Below are 19,780 nucleotides of genomic sequence, written 5' to 3' on the forward strand. Positions count from 1 at the left end.
ACACACACACGAACGCATACAGACTTAATCACACACACACACACACACACACACACACACACACACACACACACACAAACGTATACAGACTTAATCACACACACACACACACACACACGTACACGTACACACACACACGTACATGTACACAGACTTATTTACACAGACATGCACTCACACACACACACATCCTTCATGGATCTAAACCCACAGCAGGTCTGTGTGCCGGTGGTAAGCAGCAGGTAACATCAGTGTCTCTCGTGGTTCATCTCTCAGCCCTCTCTGTGTTCAGCTGGGCTGCTGAGCGTCAGATTAGAGGGGGCCGCTTGGGTCTGGGGGGTCCTCACAGTCCTGACGTTGTTGAGGATCAGCTGTTAGGGGGACGTTTGAATACCTGTGGACCCATGGACGTACCTGTAGTGCATCGGGTTGTTGAGCAGCAGCTGTTGGTGCTCTGAGGGGTCAACCCATTCAGTGGAAGTACAACACTTTGTGTTTGATTTAAATACTCCACTGAACTCCAAATGCTGCATTTTATTGGGCTTCTGGAAGGTTCAGCATAAACCATGAAAGGAAGATCTTCCTTTGGTTTAAGCCGGTTGTACAAAGATTTACTTTCTAAGGTAAAATGTGTTTTAAATGTTGATTGATTGATATTTTACTACAATATTTTATATATTTTCAACATCGTTTTAAAGGAATCCAAAATCAGTTTATATTTTGCCATGCCTGACATGGAACGTGATTTAAAGCAGATTTAACAACATAATCATGAATGATGATAAGGGTTTTATGGGAAAGGGTAACGATGTTGTAAATTACTTTCAAAGGAAGATTGTTTCTTTGTGTTCTGTTGGGAACAAGTCAACATGTTCAGTCATTAAAGATACCTTATGATTTGTAATTGTTCATAAATCATAATGTTAATAAACTACTCAGTGGGTCAAATGAAAGTTCTCGTGTGTTCAGACGATTCTTCCCGTTAGTTCAGTTGAAATCCTCCAAGTCTTCTAGAGACGTTACCTCCAACACAACAGTGGAGTCTCCATTCACCCCTTCATCAGTGTGGAGGGAGGATATTACCACAAACACAACAGTGGAGTCTCCATTCACCCCTTCATCAGTGTGGAGGGAGGATATTACCACACACAACAGTGGAGTCTCCATTCACCCCTTCATCAGTGTGGAGGGAGGATATTACCACACACACAACAGTGGAGTCTGATTTTTTTAACCACACACTCGTATACAAAAACAAAAAGTAAGTAAAAAGGTGGCGAGCCTATCTGGAGAGCTAACCAGCTAGGCAGAGCCTAGCCTATCTGGCGATCTCTGCTGTCTCTGATTGGGGTCATCCCTATGTTGTCTATGTTCCCCGGGTCCTATGTTCCCCGCTCGGGGAACATAGGACCCGGGGAACATAGACACACTGTCCTCTGATTGGTTCAGAGACAGCAGGCCTGTGGTAATGCATCAGGCCCTCTGATTGGTTCAGAGACAGCAGGCCTGTGGTAATGCATCAGGCCCTTAGATGGTATTTCACGTCACATGGTACAGAGGTTTCCTTACGTCCTCATCTCCTCCCTCCTTATCCTTGCTGTCATTGGACGGCGGGACGAAGTGGGTCAGCTGGATGCAGTCCTCCAGGTAGTACCGCACACACACACACACACACACACACACACACACACACACACCAATCAAAATCAAACCATTTTCATATTTTTCTTGATACATTTTGGGACCGATAAGGTGCTGTGATTTTTGTAGTTTCCCAGATTATCAATCTCTTCAATTTTGATTTTTTCTGTTAATATACAATACAGATGTCTTGTCATTTTGAGAACGCAAATATCTGCTGACCTTCTCCCCGAAGTCGAAGCAGGGCGAGGGGAAGGTCATGTCCTGGCTGCTGAAGGACAGTCGACGGAGGTCTTGTGGATGAGGGCGTCGCATCATTCCGGGGTCAGGATCCTCCGCTTCTCCATGTAGACGCACCCGTTGGGGTAGGAGCCCAAAGGTCAACAGGCTGACCCCCACATCCAGACCGTTGTCTGCCCCCTCCGCGTTCAACACCCGGCTCATCAGACCCTCTGATAAACACACTCATGGTTCTCAGGTTAGACACACGTCATACGATGACCGATTACCAACATTTCAGACTATCTGAAGACTAAAACTCCATCCGGAGGCCAAATGTCGATGAAATGCAAGAAAAGCAACAGAGCCACGATGTCTGGATGCAGGGGTTTGACTCAGGGCAGAGCAAGCAGGGGCTGGGGGAATAGGAATCCATTCATGGGAGAATCAGGACTCTTTGATTAAGCGATACTTGATTGAGCAACGTTGTCAGATTGACACAAATCAGTACCTTCCTATAGAGCGAGCTCTATAGGAAGGTACTGATTTGTGTCTTTCTATGGACAATCGTCCATTTGCATTGAGGACCTGTAGAACAGAAACCACCACGTAAACCTTCCGAAAAGATTGAAATACCGTACCACAATATTTACAGAATCTCAGTATTCACACAACGGCTTTTCATATCGCATCGTCCCGGCTGATTCCAGACCCTAGAAGAGACTGCGGTGGGCGGGGCGTGGGGGGATGTGAACCAATCACCTTCAGGGAAGCCAGAGATGGTGCGGATGTCCTCCAGCTGGACCTTGGCCTCCAGGGTCATCCTCAGGGTGGACGTGTTGAGGCGCTTCTGCACACACACACACACACACACACACACACACACACACACACACACACACACACACACACACACACACACACACACACACACACACACACACACACACACACACGAAGTGAAGACTAGAATAGAGTTGATTTCTAAAATTGCTGGTTTGGTCATGTGATGTTTAATTCAAACCACATCGTATAACATTTATAGCGCCTAGAAGGGCTGCAATAGTAACTAGGGCCCCATCCTATTATTCCCCCTAGCCCTAGATTCGAGCCCTAGCCCTAGAAGTTGTGCGTTCCCTCGGAGGGGTAGGGTGATCCAATACTTAGGGGCAAGAGAGAGGGCCTATTTCCCCTTAAAGTCCCTTGGCAGCTCGCCAGCTCGGTACCTCACTTACAGCCAAGGGAGTATCACGTATGACCCAGGACACGTTGAGAACTCAGCACAGCAAGTGGCTATTTTCCATGTTTCTCAAACTGTTATATATTAAGTTAAATTATTTATCCGTAGACTGGATTTAACTCTACGATCTGAATGTGTAGATTGTCTTATTTTCGACACAAGGGTGACTTCTTCAAACGTGAATGAAAATAGTAGTAGGCTCCTTCCTGTAGTGTAGACACGTCGGTGCTGCGTGTGACGTAGGGGAGCACGTTCACTACGCTAATTTGCATAATATTAATTATAGTGGTGTCACATTTCATAGGGAACGATCTTCACTATCACTTCACTCTTTACTGTGGAGGGAAGTGTTCTCGTTAAGGGGAGAGGAATGGGACAGGGCCTAGTACTCATCTAACGAAGCAAGGATCAACAATATAAAGTCACTGATTAAAATACTAACAGGTAACTGTTGGAAGAGCGAAGAGTAACTTCAATACAAGCACTAGTAACTCAAATGGGTTTGGCTTCTGGACGCAGTGTTCAAACAGATACAGAATAGATGGGAATGAGCGCTGGTGGTGGGGAACAGGACGCTCACTTGAAGAGGCCTCCCATGATCATCATCCCCTCCCCCCTCCCCCTCTTCCTCCTCCACCACCACCACCTCCACCGCCTCCTCCTCCTCCTTCACCTCCTTGTCCCCCTCCTCCTCTTCCCCTCCCCCTCCTCTATGATATGTAAACGAGCGGTTATGGTGGGAGCAGGACGCTCCCTTGAAGAGGCCTCCCATGACCATCATCTCGCCCAGGCGGGGCTCCACGGTGGGCCACGGGGCATCCCAGAGAGGGCAGCTCGTCGTTGCTGTCCACAGCGTCCACTTCTGGGGGACCAACCCCAAGGAAACATCAACAATCCCCACAGTAAGTAAGTAAGTAAAATCCATTTATAAGGCACATTTAAAAACTGTTTTCATTGGCCAAAGTGCTGTACATGGTGCAACCAAAGGCATATAATAGAACACAGGCCACCTTATATAGGTGGCCTGTGTTCAGACACTGGGTCAAAACCCATAGTATATACACCGTCAATACAAAGACACATTCAGAAACACCATGACCGGGTTTCTTACTTGCAGGAGTGGATGACGTACACCGCGTCGTTGAGGGTGATGCTGGTCTCTGCCATGTTGGTGGACAGGACGACCTGCAGGAGGCAGGGAACAACAACAGGAGATGGACAGGCAAGGGTGGATTCCAGGCAGCTGGGCAGGCAGAGGAGCACACGGGGTGGATGGCAGGCAGCTACGGGGTTGGTGATCCTGGGGCGAGGACAACGCGGAGATTTAAAGGTCCCATGACATGCCACCAGGTGTGGTGTGATTAGCCGTTACAAGCCGTTTTGGAAATCGGCCCCTTATGACATCACAGGTGGGCGTGTCCACCTAGATGTGTGCTGGGTAGATCAGTCTACCAGCCTACCCAGTGGACTGTAGCAAACGTTGCTCATCTCTGCGTCAAGTTATTAAAGATATGTGCAACTGTTTATGATTTGTATTTGTTAATAAACCATAAAGTTACAATCCATCTCGATGGATCCAAATTTTTCTGCATCACATGTAGTCGCATATGTCAGTTTTCACTCTCTATCCCCTACCTGCTCCTTAATCACATCAGTATTCACTGTCTATCCCCTACCTGCTCCTTAATCACATCAGTATTCACTGTCTATCCCCTACCTGCTCCTTATATCAGTACTCACTGTCTATCCCCTACCTGCTCCTTAATCACATATATCAGTATTCACTGTCTATCCCCTACCTTCTCCTTCATCACATATATCAGTATTCACTGTCTATCCCTTACCTGCTCCTTGATCTCATATCAGTATTCACTATAAGTGGTGTTGAAATAATGCGCATCTGTCTGTTAATCAAAGCCATGTGTTGTTACTTATTGCATGTGGAGCCACTAGGGGGCAGTGAATCCACCTCGATGTAGTTCACCTTCAGGCCAACAAGAATAACGCGAAGGAGACACAAAGTGTGTGTGTGTGTGTGTGTGTGTGTGTGTGTGTGTGTGTGTGTGTGTGTGTGTGTGTGTGTGTGTGTGTGTGTGTGTGTGTGTGTGTGTGTGTGTGTGTGTGTGTGTGTGTGTGTGTGTGTGTGTGTGTGTGTGTGTGTGTGTGTGTGTGTGTGTGTGTGTGTGTGTGTGTGTGTGGGTGTGCATCACCTTGCTTTGGTACCTTTCTGAACACCTTCCGGTAAAAGGTGAAACAGTATGAGGAAGGAAAAAACAAGAGAAGAATCCAACCCAACAAGATTAATGATTTAACAAAGAGATAATAGAGGAAATAGCCCGGCCTAATAAAGAAACATAAATGACATGTGAACGTTGAATCCTGGTCCCTACGACCCAGTCTGACCCTGCTGTGTCTGATGGGACCGGTCATACAGTCAGGAGGTTTAAAAAAGTAATATGGTGATGATTAAAATGATAATTAGAACCCCTAGGACTCCTAATGTGATCCAAATGCTCCAAAGTGGGCTAGAAGATCTCTGAATCTCTCTGGAACAGAAAGAGAAAATATTTATTATTCTTTCTCTACTAAGGATGAGAATAATAACAATGACAGCAAGACACATCCTAATTCCTTCACAATAAACATGACCTACATTTTTTTGAAGATGGCTTATCAGTTACTGGCCCAATGAACATGGTTTAGTAAAGAAGACAACGGACACCCTTTCCTTACTCCCCCAAGTGTAAAAACACAATGTTGCATTTTACACCACGGATGTTTGATTGACTTTGGTCATTTAAAATACGAGTGATTAAAATGTTTTTTGTAATACTTAGATTGAATTGAGAGAGTCGACTTTTCTCTTTATATTTATTTATTTTTGTTTAAATTAATATTGATCTAATAAAAAAAAATACGTACTGGCAATGATGGAAAAGTATAACAAAATGGGGAACAACTTCACGTGACAAATGAAGAAAGAGGGAACAGAAATTGTTTGCTTTGCAAAAAACGTCTGCATTTTTATTTTCTTGCAGTGTATATTGTGTGCTTAATAACCATCAATATATGATTTCATTTCGTCAATAATTTTCAATAAAAAAATAAAGAAACAAAGAAAAGACAAATATTATGCCTCCTCCATTTCGGACACTTCACAGCAAATCTGCTTCAGAAGAACTATACCCTTCAGTATGGAGATTCTCCAACACAGTGGAGCGCCACCACTTCCTGAGATGTGTTACGTCATGCTGTGGAAGATAACAGTATATCAGTCAGAATTAACTTCCAAAGACTGCAATGAGAGTAGACGGTTTGTACTCGACTACATCATAATTTTGCATTAACTTTAGCCATTTCATTTTCGTATATTGTCCTTTATATATATTTGTATGCATCTAGTATACTATTTGAAATTTCGTTTAGATAAATAAGTTGCATGCAATTATAACTATTATTTAAGTGTCTGCTATCGTGGATAAATAGGTTAGCTTAAGGCAGTGGCGTCCCTATGCTGTTTTATTTGGGGCTAAAGCCTCGGATGTTATTTAATTAGACCCGAATATGATCTTTGGGAAAAAAATTAAAAAGATAAAATAAAAATATTCATAAACATTTATAAGTAGCCTAGTCTAGATAGACATAGTCCTTCAGGCAAGAGAATAAACAACAATCTGTTTACCACCTCAAGTGTATTAACCTATCCTATCCCCAGTCAGATCAGTGCACATGTGTGTGTGTGTGTGTGTGTGTGTGTGTGTGTGTGTGTGTGTGTGTGTGTGTGTGTGTGTGTGTGTGTGTGTGTGTGTGTGTGTGTGTGTGTGTGTGTGTGTGTGTGTGTGTGCCTCACTTGTATTCATTTACTTAACTAACTTGAATGGAACTTTAGACATTTGGGGATAAGCAGCATAGCAGTCAGGTAGCTATTTAAAGCTATAATAAACCGCGTATTTCGTTTATTTAGATAAAGCGTTATGAAAAAGTTTGCATGCACAATAAAGCATACACATAAATTTGGCGCGCAGCGTTTTCATTTTCACTCTGGGCTAAGCCCCGGATGTTTATGAATCCTAGAAATCTCCACCCAAATCTATTCTCTTGAGTAGAGGCAATAAAAATGCGATATGCGTGGAAGAGAAACGGAAGGAGAGGAGAAAAGGATTAGAGGGGAGAAAGAGAAGAGAGAAGGGGGAGTAGTATTTTTAGTGACCAGAATGTATGTGTGTGTGTGTGGGGGTGGGGGGGGGGGTATCTATATAGTTTATAGTATAGTATATAGTTAGTATCTCTGTGGTGTATACCTATGGTTTGTATCCGTCGTTTGTGTGTGCATATGGTTTGTATCTATATGTTGTGTGTATCAATATTGTGTGTGAATCTATATGTGTGTATCTGTGGTGTGTGCGTGTGTGACAGTTTGACCACTGTCCCTGTCTGTTTAACTGCCCGTCAATATCGCGCATTGATGGATAGTGCATGAACAGCAAACCTTCAAGCATACAATATACATACAAGCTCTTTATTCAAGCCACAAACAATCTCTCCCTCTCACCATGGCTCCGTACTGCAGACTAAAAGAGTCGGGGTGGGGCTGAGGTGTTTAAATATGGTGTCAGGAAACACCTGCTGCCACTGATTGGCCCAAATTGGGCCAAACCATTTTCCCTTGTGTCAAAGGGGGACACTGGACATTGACATTGGACATTAATGAGCGACAAGCCTCAATGCACTAGTGAAAATCACTGATCTAAAAGTTGAAATGAACTTTAACATGCATGCTGTATATATGATGAGTTTATTCATGGTTGACCTGCAATATGCCACAGTATTATAATCCCCCTGTTGATTGAGCCTGTCTAGTGGGAGGGGCCATGGGGTATAAAAGGGCTGAGCTGCTGTCCTTCTGACAGTCTGCTGGATGCTGTTGCCAGAAGAGGTTGTCTGTGTTGAGCAGGGTGCTCAGCTCTCCACAAGATGCTAAATATTTACTGAGGTGATTATTCCATCATGTTGTAAATTATGGTTAAATATACTCAGTGATTGAGTTTAATTTGCATTTATTTTGCTAATGGATTATGATTTATTGACATTATTTTAAGTACCGGTTTTTGATTTTGAATATGCTTGATTTATTAGAGAATATTTAATAATTGATTTTGATAGAATTATTTGTATTTGGAATTTGGTTTTGAATGTTTTTATTTTACTATTTTCAGATATTTGGGGGTTGGCCTCCTCTGTATACTTGGCACTTATCTGACACTGGGGGAATGAATGTTGTTAAAAACCTATTTGCAACTGTGTGCCTTGCCATCCTTTGGGTTTGAAAGTCCGGTGTATGATGGTTACATTACCTTCACGTTTGTGTGTGTGTCGCACAGTAAGGTGAATTGATAGAAGACTTTTTTCGTTTTGAAGTATGAATCTAAATCCGACTCATCCCTTTAATTAAAATGAGGGAGGTCATTTAAGATCAAACACAGAGCTGAAATAGCCTCTCACTGTTGCCAAGAAGACCACAGGTCGCGGAACCTGCATTGAGTTTTACTAATTAGCTCAATTAGCATTGAGTTTTACTAATTAGGGATTGTGGTGGTTTAACTCATTTGAAATTTGGACCATGAGTAAACTGTTCCTTCCTTCAAAGGTCTATCATGGATACTTAACTGCAGTTCTGTGAGTATCCCAACTTAACCATGAAGATGAACTGCAAACTGTAAGTCATTAATATCTCATTACTCTTGGGCACATTGATGTATTTTGGCTTCCTGGTGAGTTAACCTGTTACCTGAAGGTTGATCTGAGTAGCAAGGATGTTTTATTGGTTCTTGGGTTACTTAGGGATTTGATTTATGTTGGTTTTAATGATTTGTTAAAATGGTTACAGGCTCCAAGTTATTGTTGTAAGCTGGTGCAATGGGTTGGGTTCTGACATCTGCAGTCTTCTTTCATTCTACTCTCCTGAGCTCTGCATCTTCATCACATGAGTGTTGCTTTACTGATGAGGGTGAGGTCTGAGTGAGCAGAGGTGCATACTGGGATACAGAGCTGTCTGAAGTCTACAGGTCTGTAGACACGCCCCCTCAGGGGAAACGGAGTGTTTGAGAATCTGTCGTGACGTCAGTTACATGGACTGGAATGTTCTTAAAGATGGAGACAGGGATTCAGAAGGAGAAACACCAGGGGGAGATGAGGGGGCTCCTCATCTCAACGGCTAAAACACAACTTCAGTCTGACAGAGAACCATGGAACACATTCAACAGTCCCCTCCAGGCATCGGGACTCCTCAGGAAGGTTTCATTTCCAAGGTCTTATTTGGGGCCATCCCCATATGGATCCTGCTCCTCAAGAGCCACCCCCCTCCACTGGGTGGTCTACTGAACAGATGACCTCCTTCCTGTCCTCAGGCTGACTAAAGCTGCACCGTTTGCGTCTGTGAAGGCCCCTCATTCAGGAAACCACTTGACTACAAAGACATGACTTCAGAGACGTTGAATCAACCTGGGACATATTTTGGAGACGCAAAGCATAATCCATCACCAATGTGGGATGCCACTGAAGAATGTTGTGCATAATTTTTCATCTCTGGAGAAGTTGGTTGTTCTGTTATGGGTGCCCTGGCAGGAGGCCTGGGGAGGGGGGGGAATGGGGAATGATGGAATGTTATTTGGCATGAGGTTTTTACCCTGCATGATTGTTTGGCCTTTTATGGCTCAGTGGTGTGTGAGTGTGTTTGGGTTTGACATGAGATGTAAGATTTTTGAGGGTTCTACTGTGTGTGTCTCCCACTCAAACCTGGCATGGGGTTCTACGTGCCTGGCCTGGGTTCTATGTGTGTGTCCGGCTTGCTTTGACCGTGATAATGTTCATACGGGGGTCTGTGTGATTGGCTTGGGATATTGGAATGGTCAACTAAATCATACCTGATGGACGGCCACACGTTTACTCAAGGGCCTCCAGTAGGCATGAAGAGCCCTGAGCGACGCTCCAGAGCGATATCCAACACACTGGGCAGGAAGGAGAGTATCCAACTAAAGTGTAAAAGGATGCAAGCGGCGTGTTCAGATCAGTGACTTCAAATTAGGACTACACCAATCAGGATCAATGGAGGATGGACACCAAAAGGAATTCCACAAGGAGAGTCTGACGTTGGAAAGGGACCTAAATGGATTTTCAAGATGACCTTCAGACCTGTAATGAGACGGCTCTTCCTACCTGGCCCGATTGATGGAGAGCCCTGTGGAAACCTTCACTGGGGCTTCAAGGTATAAAGAGGAGACTGTTTCAATGGTATTCCATGGTACTCTGAAGACCATTGTTGTGTTCCACTGGCTGAGGGGAAGAACCCACAAATCTTTCTCTTGACCGTTCTCCTCTGAGAATCCTGGTGCCATCTTGAAGGATATTCCAGCTCATGTAACTGATGTCACGACAGTTTCTTAAACACTTGGTTTCTCCTGAGGGGCGTGTCTATAGAACGGAAGACTTCAGACAGCACTGTATCCCAGCATGTATCTCTGCTCACTCAGACCACACCCCCATGAGTAGGATGCAACACTCTAGTGATGGAGATGTAGAGTTTTATAAGTAACAAGGGAGCAGACTAAGGTGATTAGAACACAATGGAATGTCCAGTCTGTAAATCTTTAAACCATGAAGATGGTTGGATAGTTCAGGAATTGGGCTTCTTTTTATTATGGGCAGTCCTTTCACTCGGATGCCCACGATGATGCCCATGATTTGCTGTTGGTGATGAGGCGGTCAGGGTGACGTTGCAGGGCTATGGTCGGCTCTCTGCTCAACGTTTAGATTTGCTCTGTATGGTTTATACCCGGAATAATCTAGATAATTGTAAAATGTATACACGGTTTTGTATTGAATGATTTTAGTTTTAAAGTTGTTGTGGGACGTACATGGTAGTTTGGTTCTTCGTATGGTTTTGAGTGATATAACTTGTACACACCGGGTGCATAATAATGTAAAGGTACACTGAATAGTAATGACCAACAGCAACAAACAGATCTCCTCAAGGTAAGTCTGTTGGCTGTGTTTTAATGAAGACCATCGCTGGACTTCAGGATCTTCCTCCGTTCAGCTCAAGGTGAGGCGCTGGTTCTGTTTTTTCTTTGGTTGGTTCCGGCCGGAATGTTCGGATTCCAGTCGGACGGTTTGTGCTTCCCGCCGTGGAAGGTTCTGAGTGCGGTCACTTGATTTAGTCCCAATGGTTAGCATAGAACGTTGTAGTCTTGACAACCATAAGAAACCACCTGGCAGTTTGTTGGACTGGAGTCCCCTGAGGGAATCTGGCGGAACGTTCTGGATTGTATTTGCGTAACCTCGAGCCGTTTCCTATTCTATTTCAGTCGGTTTCGATTGGGAATTGTTGCCCCTATCTAAAACAACTTAAGTCTGATATTAAATACATACTCATGCGTACGTCGTACAATATGTTGATAAATTCCGATGGTTGCGCCGTACTTTTAACCACGGTGACGGGACTCTCACTGCGTACAAAACGGCGTTCTACTTGCGGGCCCATTTTTGACATCAGGGGAGGCTGAAAATCATTTCAAGGTGGAAGCTAATTTGACATTTCTTCAACGGAACCCAGCACCTGAATATGGCTGAGTATATTTGATTTAATATCGATACTGCTTAGAGTTCTTTGTTACTTCAACTTTTGTATGTTCTTAATATCTGCTGTCATTAATTGCCACAGAAGTTAAACCCTACCCAATGGAATGACGTTAAACAACGACTTTGGTTCAGTTACCAACTTCATAATATCAAAGCTAAAATACACATGTTACAATAGAAGATACTCTAGTCTAGAACTGTACAAGGTTAAAAAGGTAACATGTAGTTTGTCCCAAGGTGTTTGCCTCCTCACCCAGAGCAAGACCTCCACCTCCGCACCCAGAGCCAGACCTCCACCTCCTCACCCAGAGCCAGACCTCCAACTCCTCACCAAGAGACAGACCTCCACCTCCAGTCAGAAGTCCTCCAGAACAGGTCAGTGCTCTGTGTGAGTAGTCTTCTCAGGTCAGTTTCAATGCATGGCCTGAACCACTTCTTTAAACTTGTGGAAAGCTCCGTCTTCATTCCCGAAAACGGGATGCTCATGTCTGGTCTCAAGTCTTTTCTAGCCTTGAGTTATAAAATAATAGTTCAATCAATTGTGCAACACTTTCGGATGAGTCAATTAAGTTTATTGTTGGGCAAATGCTGATATAAACCTGCTGCTGTAGCTGAACTGAGAGGCTGGGGACCAGAGGCTTGTGGTGCCAGGGTGGACCGGAGACTGAGGCTGGAGACCAGGGGCCCACAGCACCGGACCAGAGGGTAACCATCACCAAGCTCATCTGAAACACTAAAATCCACGGTAGTTTAGGTCTAGTTTTGATCATCTTATGACTTTAAATCTGTGCCAAGCTGTGATTTTAGTTAATTCATACGGGGGTTATGTAGTAGTCATATGAGCCATTAATGTTACTAGTGCTCCTACGACCGTAGTGGATGAATTGCTGAATGCGACAATCTGCAGACATTGTCTAATTTAAGTGTTTAAATTTGTATTCCATTTTACAAGTGAACCTCAGATGCAGGAGGTGGGGTGTGTTGCGTCACCAGGTGATTTACTGCTGAGATGAACTGGGTTTGTAACCAGACCAGGAATCCATGTCTGGAGGAGCCGTGCTGATGGAGGACCCGTGCTGAAGGAGCTGTTGGAGGAGTCGTGCTGAAGGCCCTGCCTGGTGAAGGACCTGCCTGGTGAAGGACGTCTGTCATGGGGTAGATGGAGCTTGACTCGGAAGTGATCATCACTGCTACCACAAACTACCGGCGTTTGTACCATATATACCAGACGACTACATCTGTTTTACCACATGTTGAAGCAAGACTTCCGCTGTTTTTCCAGACTAGCTGTAAGTCCACACAAGAAGCGAATTGAGCGACCAAATCGCCGGAAGTCATTCACTTTCTATGGGCAAAAGCGACCAACGCTACCAGCGGCCAAAGTTGAGCGACCAGAGTGTCAAAAAGAAGTTGAAAACTTTTTAACTTTATGCAAATGACTATTATTCGCTTCAGCGGCCAAACACTGACAGCCAATCGGAATGTAGACGCTCTTCGCTTGCGTGGATCCCAGGGAACATCGGCAGGCACTTTGGTTCCTACCTACCTTTATTCACTCACTGAACAAAATGTCGGCTGAAGTATTAATCGCGGCTGTAACTGGGCACCCGGTGTTGTACGAACCCACCCTTTTTCAGTTCAGAGATCGAAACGCCATGGGGGTTTGGATATCAAGTGATGATAAGCGGGAGTATTTATAGGCTACATCTAGAACGTTCGTATTTAAGCGGGAATCATTTTAATTTGCTCTAAATGCCACCAATCTAACCAACCAATCGCGTGTAGCATGCTTTAAACAAAACCAAAAAAAAATTGAAATCGTCACATAAACAAACTAATCGACAAGACGAGGGATAAATGACAAGGGATATATCTCTTGTCTTTTATCCCTCTATTCCCCACTATTCACGGAGCCTGAGGTGAATAATTGTTAATTAAATAGTCTAGATAGATAGATAGCCTAGTCAAGTCTTTATTAATACCAAACGACACAAATCGTCGGGAATCCATTTAGGTGGTTCGGCCCACACAGGACAGTAGCCTACAAGACCACACAGAACAAGTCTGACTGGACATACACACAATACATCACATTAAAACTAGACACGCGTTGATAGATAGATAGACAGAAAGGCCTAGATATATAGATATATTCCATTATTTGCCTTGCGGAGCCAACCAGTCCTGTGCACGTATGCAAATTAGCCATGTGCGACAATGACTATTTGTTTTGAATGCAACGAATGAGTGCAGATCATGATTTGCAGATCCAGATCAGTGAAACATATTTCAACTACTACAGCACGCAGGGTTTTTTGTTCTCGGTTGTAATTAGCCTACATTTTAGGATTTTTTTTTATATTGGGGGGAATCCCTGTCCTACTTGTTGTCGAAGCACTTTATCGAACAAGCAAAACCGTCTCGGCAATATGGCCAAGGTGTATGGGAGAGTTCACTATTTGATATGGCTGTCTGTAGGGCCTACTAAACGCATACGGCTCCTTTTAAATGCTTCTGCATAATTGAATTGTACGTCATGAGCGACCAAAGCGAACAGAAAAATTCGTAGGGAAACTTTGTGAGCGACCAAAGCGTCTTCGCTCCTGGTGTGGACGTACAGTAGGACTCTGTCTGAGGAGAGCTGCTGGAGGAGCTGAGACGCTGGAGGATGACTAGGAATCGACCAACAAGGATTCCTCGTAAGTTTGTTTTTAGTTACATGGTTGACTTAAAGGACAAAATACAGCTGTTATGCGTTAACCAACTACCGCTGTGTTTTCTTACTAGAACGTGTTCCTGGAGAGGAGGCGAGCTGGTAGGGGAGCCGTGAATCTGGAGGATGAACATCACTCTACAAACAAGGATTGTAAGTTTGTATTAACCAAACAAACCGGGAATAAAGGGCTTAAAAATAAGACCAACTACATGTTCGTTACCAGACTTTGGGGCCAGACTCGCTCTGTTTGTTCCAGACCACGACTCTGGCTGTGGAGAGCTGATGGAGGAGCCAAGACTCTGGAGGACGACATCGCTCCACCAACCAGGATCCTCGTAAGTTTGCCTAAAATAAACAGTGGACTTGTTGTAACACAGGATTAGTTTGTCCAGTACAAGTTCCGGCATACTATTGTGGTTGTTTACCAGACAAACTACAGCTGCTACTTTGTTATTAGAGCCCAACTACTCCTGTGTTTGTGACCTTACATTAGAGCCCAACTACTCCTGTGTTTGTTACCTTTCATTAGGGACAAAGTACTACTGTGTTTGTTACCTTACATCAGAGACAAATTGCGTTTCTAACCAGACCAGGAATCTGGAGGATGGAGATGGAGAAGCCGTACATCTGGAAGGAAAATCCTGAGGATCACCAGCACTCTACCATCAAGGATTCCTCATAAGTTTGCATTATCTGGACATGGTGGACTAGGTAGGGGGTTGGGGTTTCAACTCTCAAACCAATGGTGCCGGATTCAAGTCCTCAGAATACAGTGATGTGTCCTTGAGCAAGGCGCCCTAAAGCCTGACTGCTCCTTAATGACTTATCTTTGGTTCAGATAATGTTGCATCTTTTGAATAATGAACCTAATCAATGTCCTTGTTTGGTCCGGGCAGACGCACCTGAGCTGAACCTCACCTGATCCTGTTTGGTCGGGGGTAGACACACCTGAACTAAACCCGCCCTGATCCTGACATCCTGCTGGTCCCGTCTCCTCAGTTCATCTGAGCCTTGTCCTCCAGAAGACCTGCTGAGCTCAGCAGTCTGAGGCTGATGGATCACTGACCTCCAGTGGGAGTGATCTTCTTGACCTCACTACTTCACTACTCTCTACTGCTTCCTCTTTTCTTCCTTCTCTCTGGTTCAAATCTTTACACTGAAGGCGCGTCTTCCTGCCCTCAGAGAGTTTAGCGTTAGGGTTGAGAGTCAGGGTTTAGAGTCAGGGACAGAGCTGGTCAGGGAGGACTGCTTTTACACAAACCTCTTCACTTGCTTTCGGAATGGTGGTGACATTTCGAAAAGATTAACTTGGAAAATGTTTTCCTCTGCTTTCCTTTATAATATTGTATTACATTTCTGTCAAGTGTTTTTGTTTTCATATATTAAAATCCCACATTGACTTCTACATGTTTGGTGAGGTTCATTTAATTGTCCTTTCACTTGGTTAGTGTCAAGCTAAACTCCTGCAATACATTTAATATACATGATTGTTATTCAGCAATGTTCACATAATCCATTTTGTAAAAATATGAAACCTCCTTATTGCTACTAAATCCAAGCCTATTCATGTATTTAACAATGTACATACTGCCCCGCAGGCCATTCTCTGCTACTACAACGCAAATGTTGATTTCCTGAGTGGTAGACATTCCTGGGGCCGGGTCGCCACATATGGTGGAGAATCGACCGAGGACTCGACCAAGCTACGGACCATTTTTTTGAGTGAACGCCAGCCTCCAAAGCAGCCTTGACACAGCCGGAGACGAGGCAGCGGGAGCAGCTCCGCTTCAGGAGGGGCGCCGCTCCAACATGAGGCCCCGAAGCTTCAAAGGGTAGAGGAGTGTGGCAACCCGGATCCGGCCCAGCACCCCTGGAAGCAGTCTACCCCCAGATGGCGCCATTGAGGGCGTTGGAGCGGGGGCCAATTAACTAAATGCAGAGCACCTGAGGAACAGGTGGAGAAGCAGGGCTTGAATAGCCTGCTTCTCCACTCAATCAGGGCTCTCAGCCATGTGGCTCGGGCAAGGAGAGACAGGTTCTCGTGGGTTAGGACCGTCGATTCCTCCCAGGTTTCTCGTTGTGTTATTTTCAGTATGAGACTTTTTGGATTAAACGGGCCTTTTTGCCCAGTAAAGTTGTGTCCGGTTTGGGGAGGAGGCGGTTCACTGGAGAAGGCGGGTTGCCAGAATATACAGTACATCGTTTTTCAAAAAGTCTTTGAAAATGGCTGATTACAACTTTATAGGCCTAATACCAATAAAATTATCAATATTAATACATAACAATTGGTGTAATCCGTTGGAGATGGTTTTATTTTAAATCTGTGTAGAAGACAATTCCACTGACGGTACATTAAGATAATGGACGCATGTTACAACTCATCCATTCATTGCCTTTAAAGATGAATTTAAGTTTCGTAAAAGAAAATAGTGGGATCATAAGGATGACAAAAATGTCAACGCTTTTCAAGGGACCAAACAGAAATTGTTTATTTAGTCAGAAAACGTCTCATTCCCATTAATCCAGATACATGTTTCTTTGCTCTTGGACGTGTGCTCTGTGGTGTGTCACCAAGGTCGTCCATGTTGCTGTTGTTGTTGTGGTGCTGAAGTTGCCTCGGTTGTACCCATCACATTGTCCGTTTGACCTTTTCAAAGTCTTTCTCTGTTGCAGAATAAAAATATCCTCCCAGTCCAACTCAGATGAAGACACCTGGCAACATAGCGGCAGACTGTAATCCCAGCAGAGAACTCAGAGGTCAGAATCAGCCCCTACAGACCACACCTACTCACCTTTTACACACCTCAGCCTCACTCCTGAAGCTGGTCAGTCCCTCCTACAAAGCACCCCCCCCTTCCCCCCCTTCTACTGTTACACCCCTAAATTACAACGTAAACAAGGATCCTGGCTCCTGCGACGAAGGTCTTACCCTGCTGTGTCTGATGGTGCGGTAATAAGGTCAGGAGGTTGAACCCGTTATCTCACAGAGGAACGACTTCCGCCTCGTGCCCACTGCACCGTCAGTCAACGGACGTGGGAAGGCGTGGCTGACGGATGGGGGAGTAGTCTTTGCAGAGGCATCCGTCAGCCAATCAAATCGCTTCGCCGGGTTCTTCTCGCTTCTTCCTGCTTGTTGCGATGCAAGATTACCCGCTTTCCCGCTTTCCAGTATCGTTAGAGCCCGAGTCGCGTCACAGTGCTTAAATTTGCATACGCGATCTGATTGGATGACGGAACCGTCGCTGCTGAAAAAGTTGAACATTTTTCAACTTTCTGACGGTGGCGAACGCTCCAACTGAACGGACGGATCCACAATGCATTGCGCGTCCGTCCCCATTCAATGTCAATGGGCAACGGTCAACTGACGGAGGTAGTGGGCACGGGGCGTTCCTGAGAAGAGGGTTCAGTACTTTGGTTGTTTGAGCTCCTTCCTCGTCCTTCTTTGGCCGAGAAGTAACAATGTTATATTAATAATAGCTTCATAATCCTATTTGTAAAACTACACAGTCCCACATCACTCATAAATAACCCAGAAGTAACCTCCCCACCTTTCTCAAGAAATTCTATAAAAATTAAAATGTGTAGTAAACATGTTATTAATGAATGCTGAAAGTAGTGGTTTTACCTTTATCGGTTATATGATATATAAACTGTTGATGGCGATGATTAAAATGATAACGGGATCCACGACTCCTAAAATGATCCCAACTGTGCTAGAAGATCCCTCTGAACAGAAAAAGAGAATGTTGCTTATTCTTTCAATAATAATAATAACACTCATAACAATGACTGCAATACACATCCTAATACCTTCACATTAAACATGTTTCAATCACGTTGTCTAAGGTGGCTCCTCAGTTACTGGTCCAGTTAACATGGCTCAGTAAAGAAGACAATGGAGACCTTTGCCTTACCCCCCCATGTGTTGTAAACAGAATGTCGCTTTTTCCCACCACAGGTGTTTTAGCATCACACAGATTGCTTTTGTATTTACACCAAGAGCCTACCTACAATAGGGTCTTCCAATATCTTAAGTTCAATGTGGGTTACGTCTTCTTCGTCTGCGTACCTGAGAGTACACCTGTACGTCCCTTCACTCTGGGCTGATGAGGTCACATACAGCAGGAGGCTGCCTGATTCAGACAGGTCTCTTACATGCTGCTGCCACTCTGTTTCCACCACCTCCTCTTGTCCTGGTTGTCTTCTGAGGATGGTCTGGTTGTGGTTGAAGGTCCAGGTGATGTCATCGAGCCCCGAGGCGTTACAAGGGAGTAACGCCTCACTCTTGGAAAGATTTTCCATTGGAGCTGAATTAGATGGACACACAAGTGAACAAACGATCAGACATATAAGATATTGTTATGAAATCTGCAGAGATTTTGAACCATGACACCATTTAACCTATTTTGACCAATGGAGAACACAAATCCCAGACCAATGATGTCAATGGTCCAACCTTCTGCCAATTCTCAGCGGAAGTGGAGTAGACATTGCAGACCAAAATATTCTCACGATAAAAATATGAAGCAGTACTCTCTTATGTTAGCTATTCCTGAGTGTGACGGTTTCCCCTTAAAATGCAACCACTCGAAATTGGATTGCAACATTTCTAATCAATGCTTTGCTACTGACTGTTGTTTCTCTGATAGTCAAAGACTTACGGTGTAACCTCATCGTGGCTTTCCTTGCACTGTTCATTTTGGACTAAGCAGCTGTATGTCGATTCTGTGTCATTGTAAACAGTCCTTAAGGAGCCACTGATGTCATAGAGTCCCTGGTCATCTTCATGGACCTCGGTTGTGTTCTGGAGGACAGTAGCCGGGCGAGGACAGGTGACAGTGTTGTTCAGTAGCACAATGTCCACTCTAGTAACAGGAGCTGCAACGACATGACACCACATTAAAACAAGAAACTAATAGTTACTATGCCTCATTTGGTTTGCTGCATTTACATTGATACTGATATCAATGGCGTAGTTAGGTATTATTGCTAACCACACCATGAACATAAGAAAACATGTACCAAAATACACACACAACTGACATGGGAACGTTGCAATGTTATTTTGTGGTTGAACACGAGGAACCGGCAAGGAACAAAGGAGGTGAACCAGTATAATTGGGGAGAGAGCGATCGGGGAATGAGTTGAAGGTGGGAAGACGGACAAGAACACACAGGTGAGGGGAAGGCCATGAATGCAGGCCGGAGACGGAAGGTGAGTGAACAGTCTAGCGACATCTGGTGGACAAGGGGGGAACAAACCCAAAACAACACAAGGACAAGGAAAGATCATGACAATGATTGTTTATAGGCCCTGGGGCAAAGGC

The 19,780-nt window shown here is 44.4% G+C and overlaps 1 protein-coding gene and 3 long non-coding RNA genes across 5 annotated transcripts in view; 3 read left to right on the top strand and 1 right to left on the bottom strand.

The window, feature by feature from the left end:
* Window positions 1-19,780, top strand: part of LOC132452740 (NACHT, LRR and PYD domains-containing protein 3-like) — a 274,895-nt gene that overhangs the window by 204,016 nt on the left and 51,099 nt on the right. The gene's annotated exons all lie outside the window — the stretch shown is intronic.
* LOC132452777 (uncharacterized) overlaps window positions 1-19,780 on the bottom strand; it is a 150,739-nt gene that overhangs the window by 57,175 nt on the left and 73,784 nt on the right. The gene's annotated exons all lie outside the window — the stretch shown is intronic.
* Window positions 3,971-4,661, top strand: LOC132452782 (uncharacterized). Its single transcript, XR_009524508.1, has 2 exons — window positions 3,971-4,002; window positions 4,218-4,661. It is a non-coding gene; the product is annotated as an uncharacterized LOC132452782 (long non-coding RNA).
* LOC132452768 (uncharacterized) lies at window positions 13,524-15,858 on the top strand. 2 transcript variants are annotated; one of them, XR_009524493.1, is made up of 5 exons: window positions 13,524-14,436; window positions 14,525-14,603; window positions 14,710-14,788; window positions 15,019-15,164; window positions 15,350-15,858. It is a non-coding gene; the product is annotated as an uncharacterized LOC132452768 (long non-coding RNA). The 2 variants fall into 2 exon arrangements; XR_009524494.1 differs by having other exon boundaries at window positions 13,528-14,436; window positions 15,042-15,164.

Source organism: Gadus macrocephalus, chromosome 23 (genome assembly GCF_031168955.1).
Source record: "Gadus macrocephalus chromosome 23, ASM3116895v1".
NCBI classification, from domain to species: domain Eukaryota; kingdom Metazoa; phylum Chordata; class Actinopteri; order Gadiformes; family Gadidae; genus Gadus; species Gadus macrocephalus.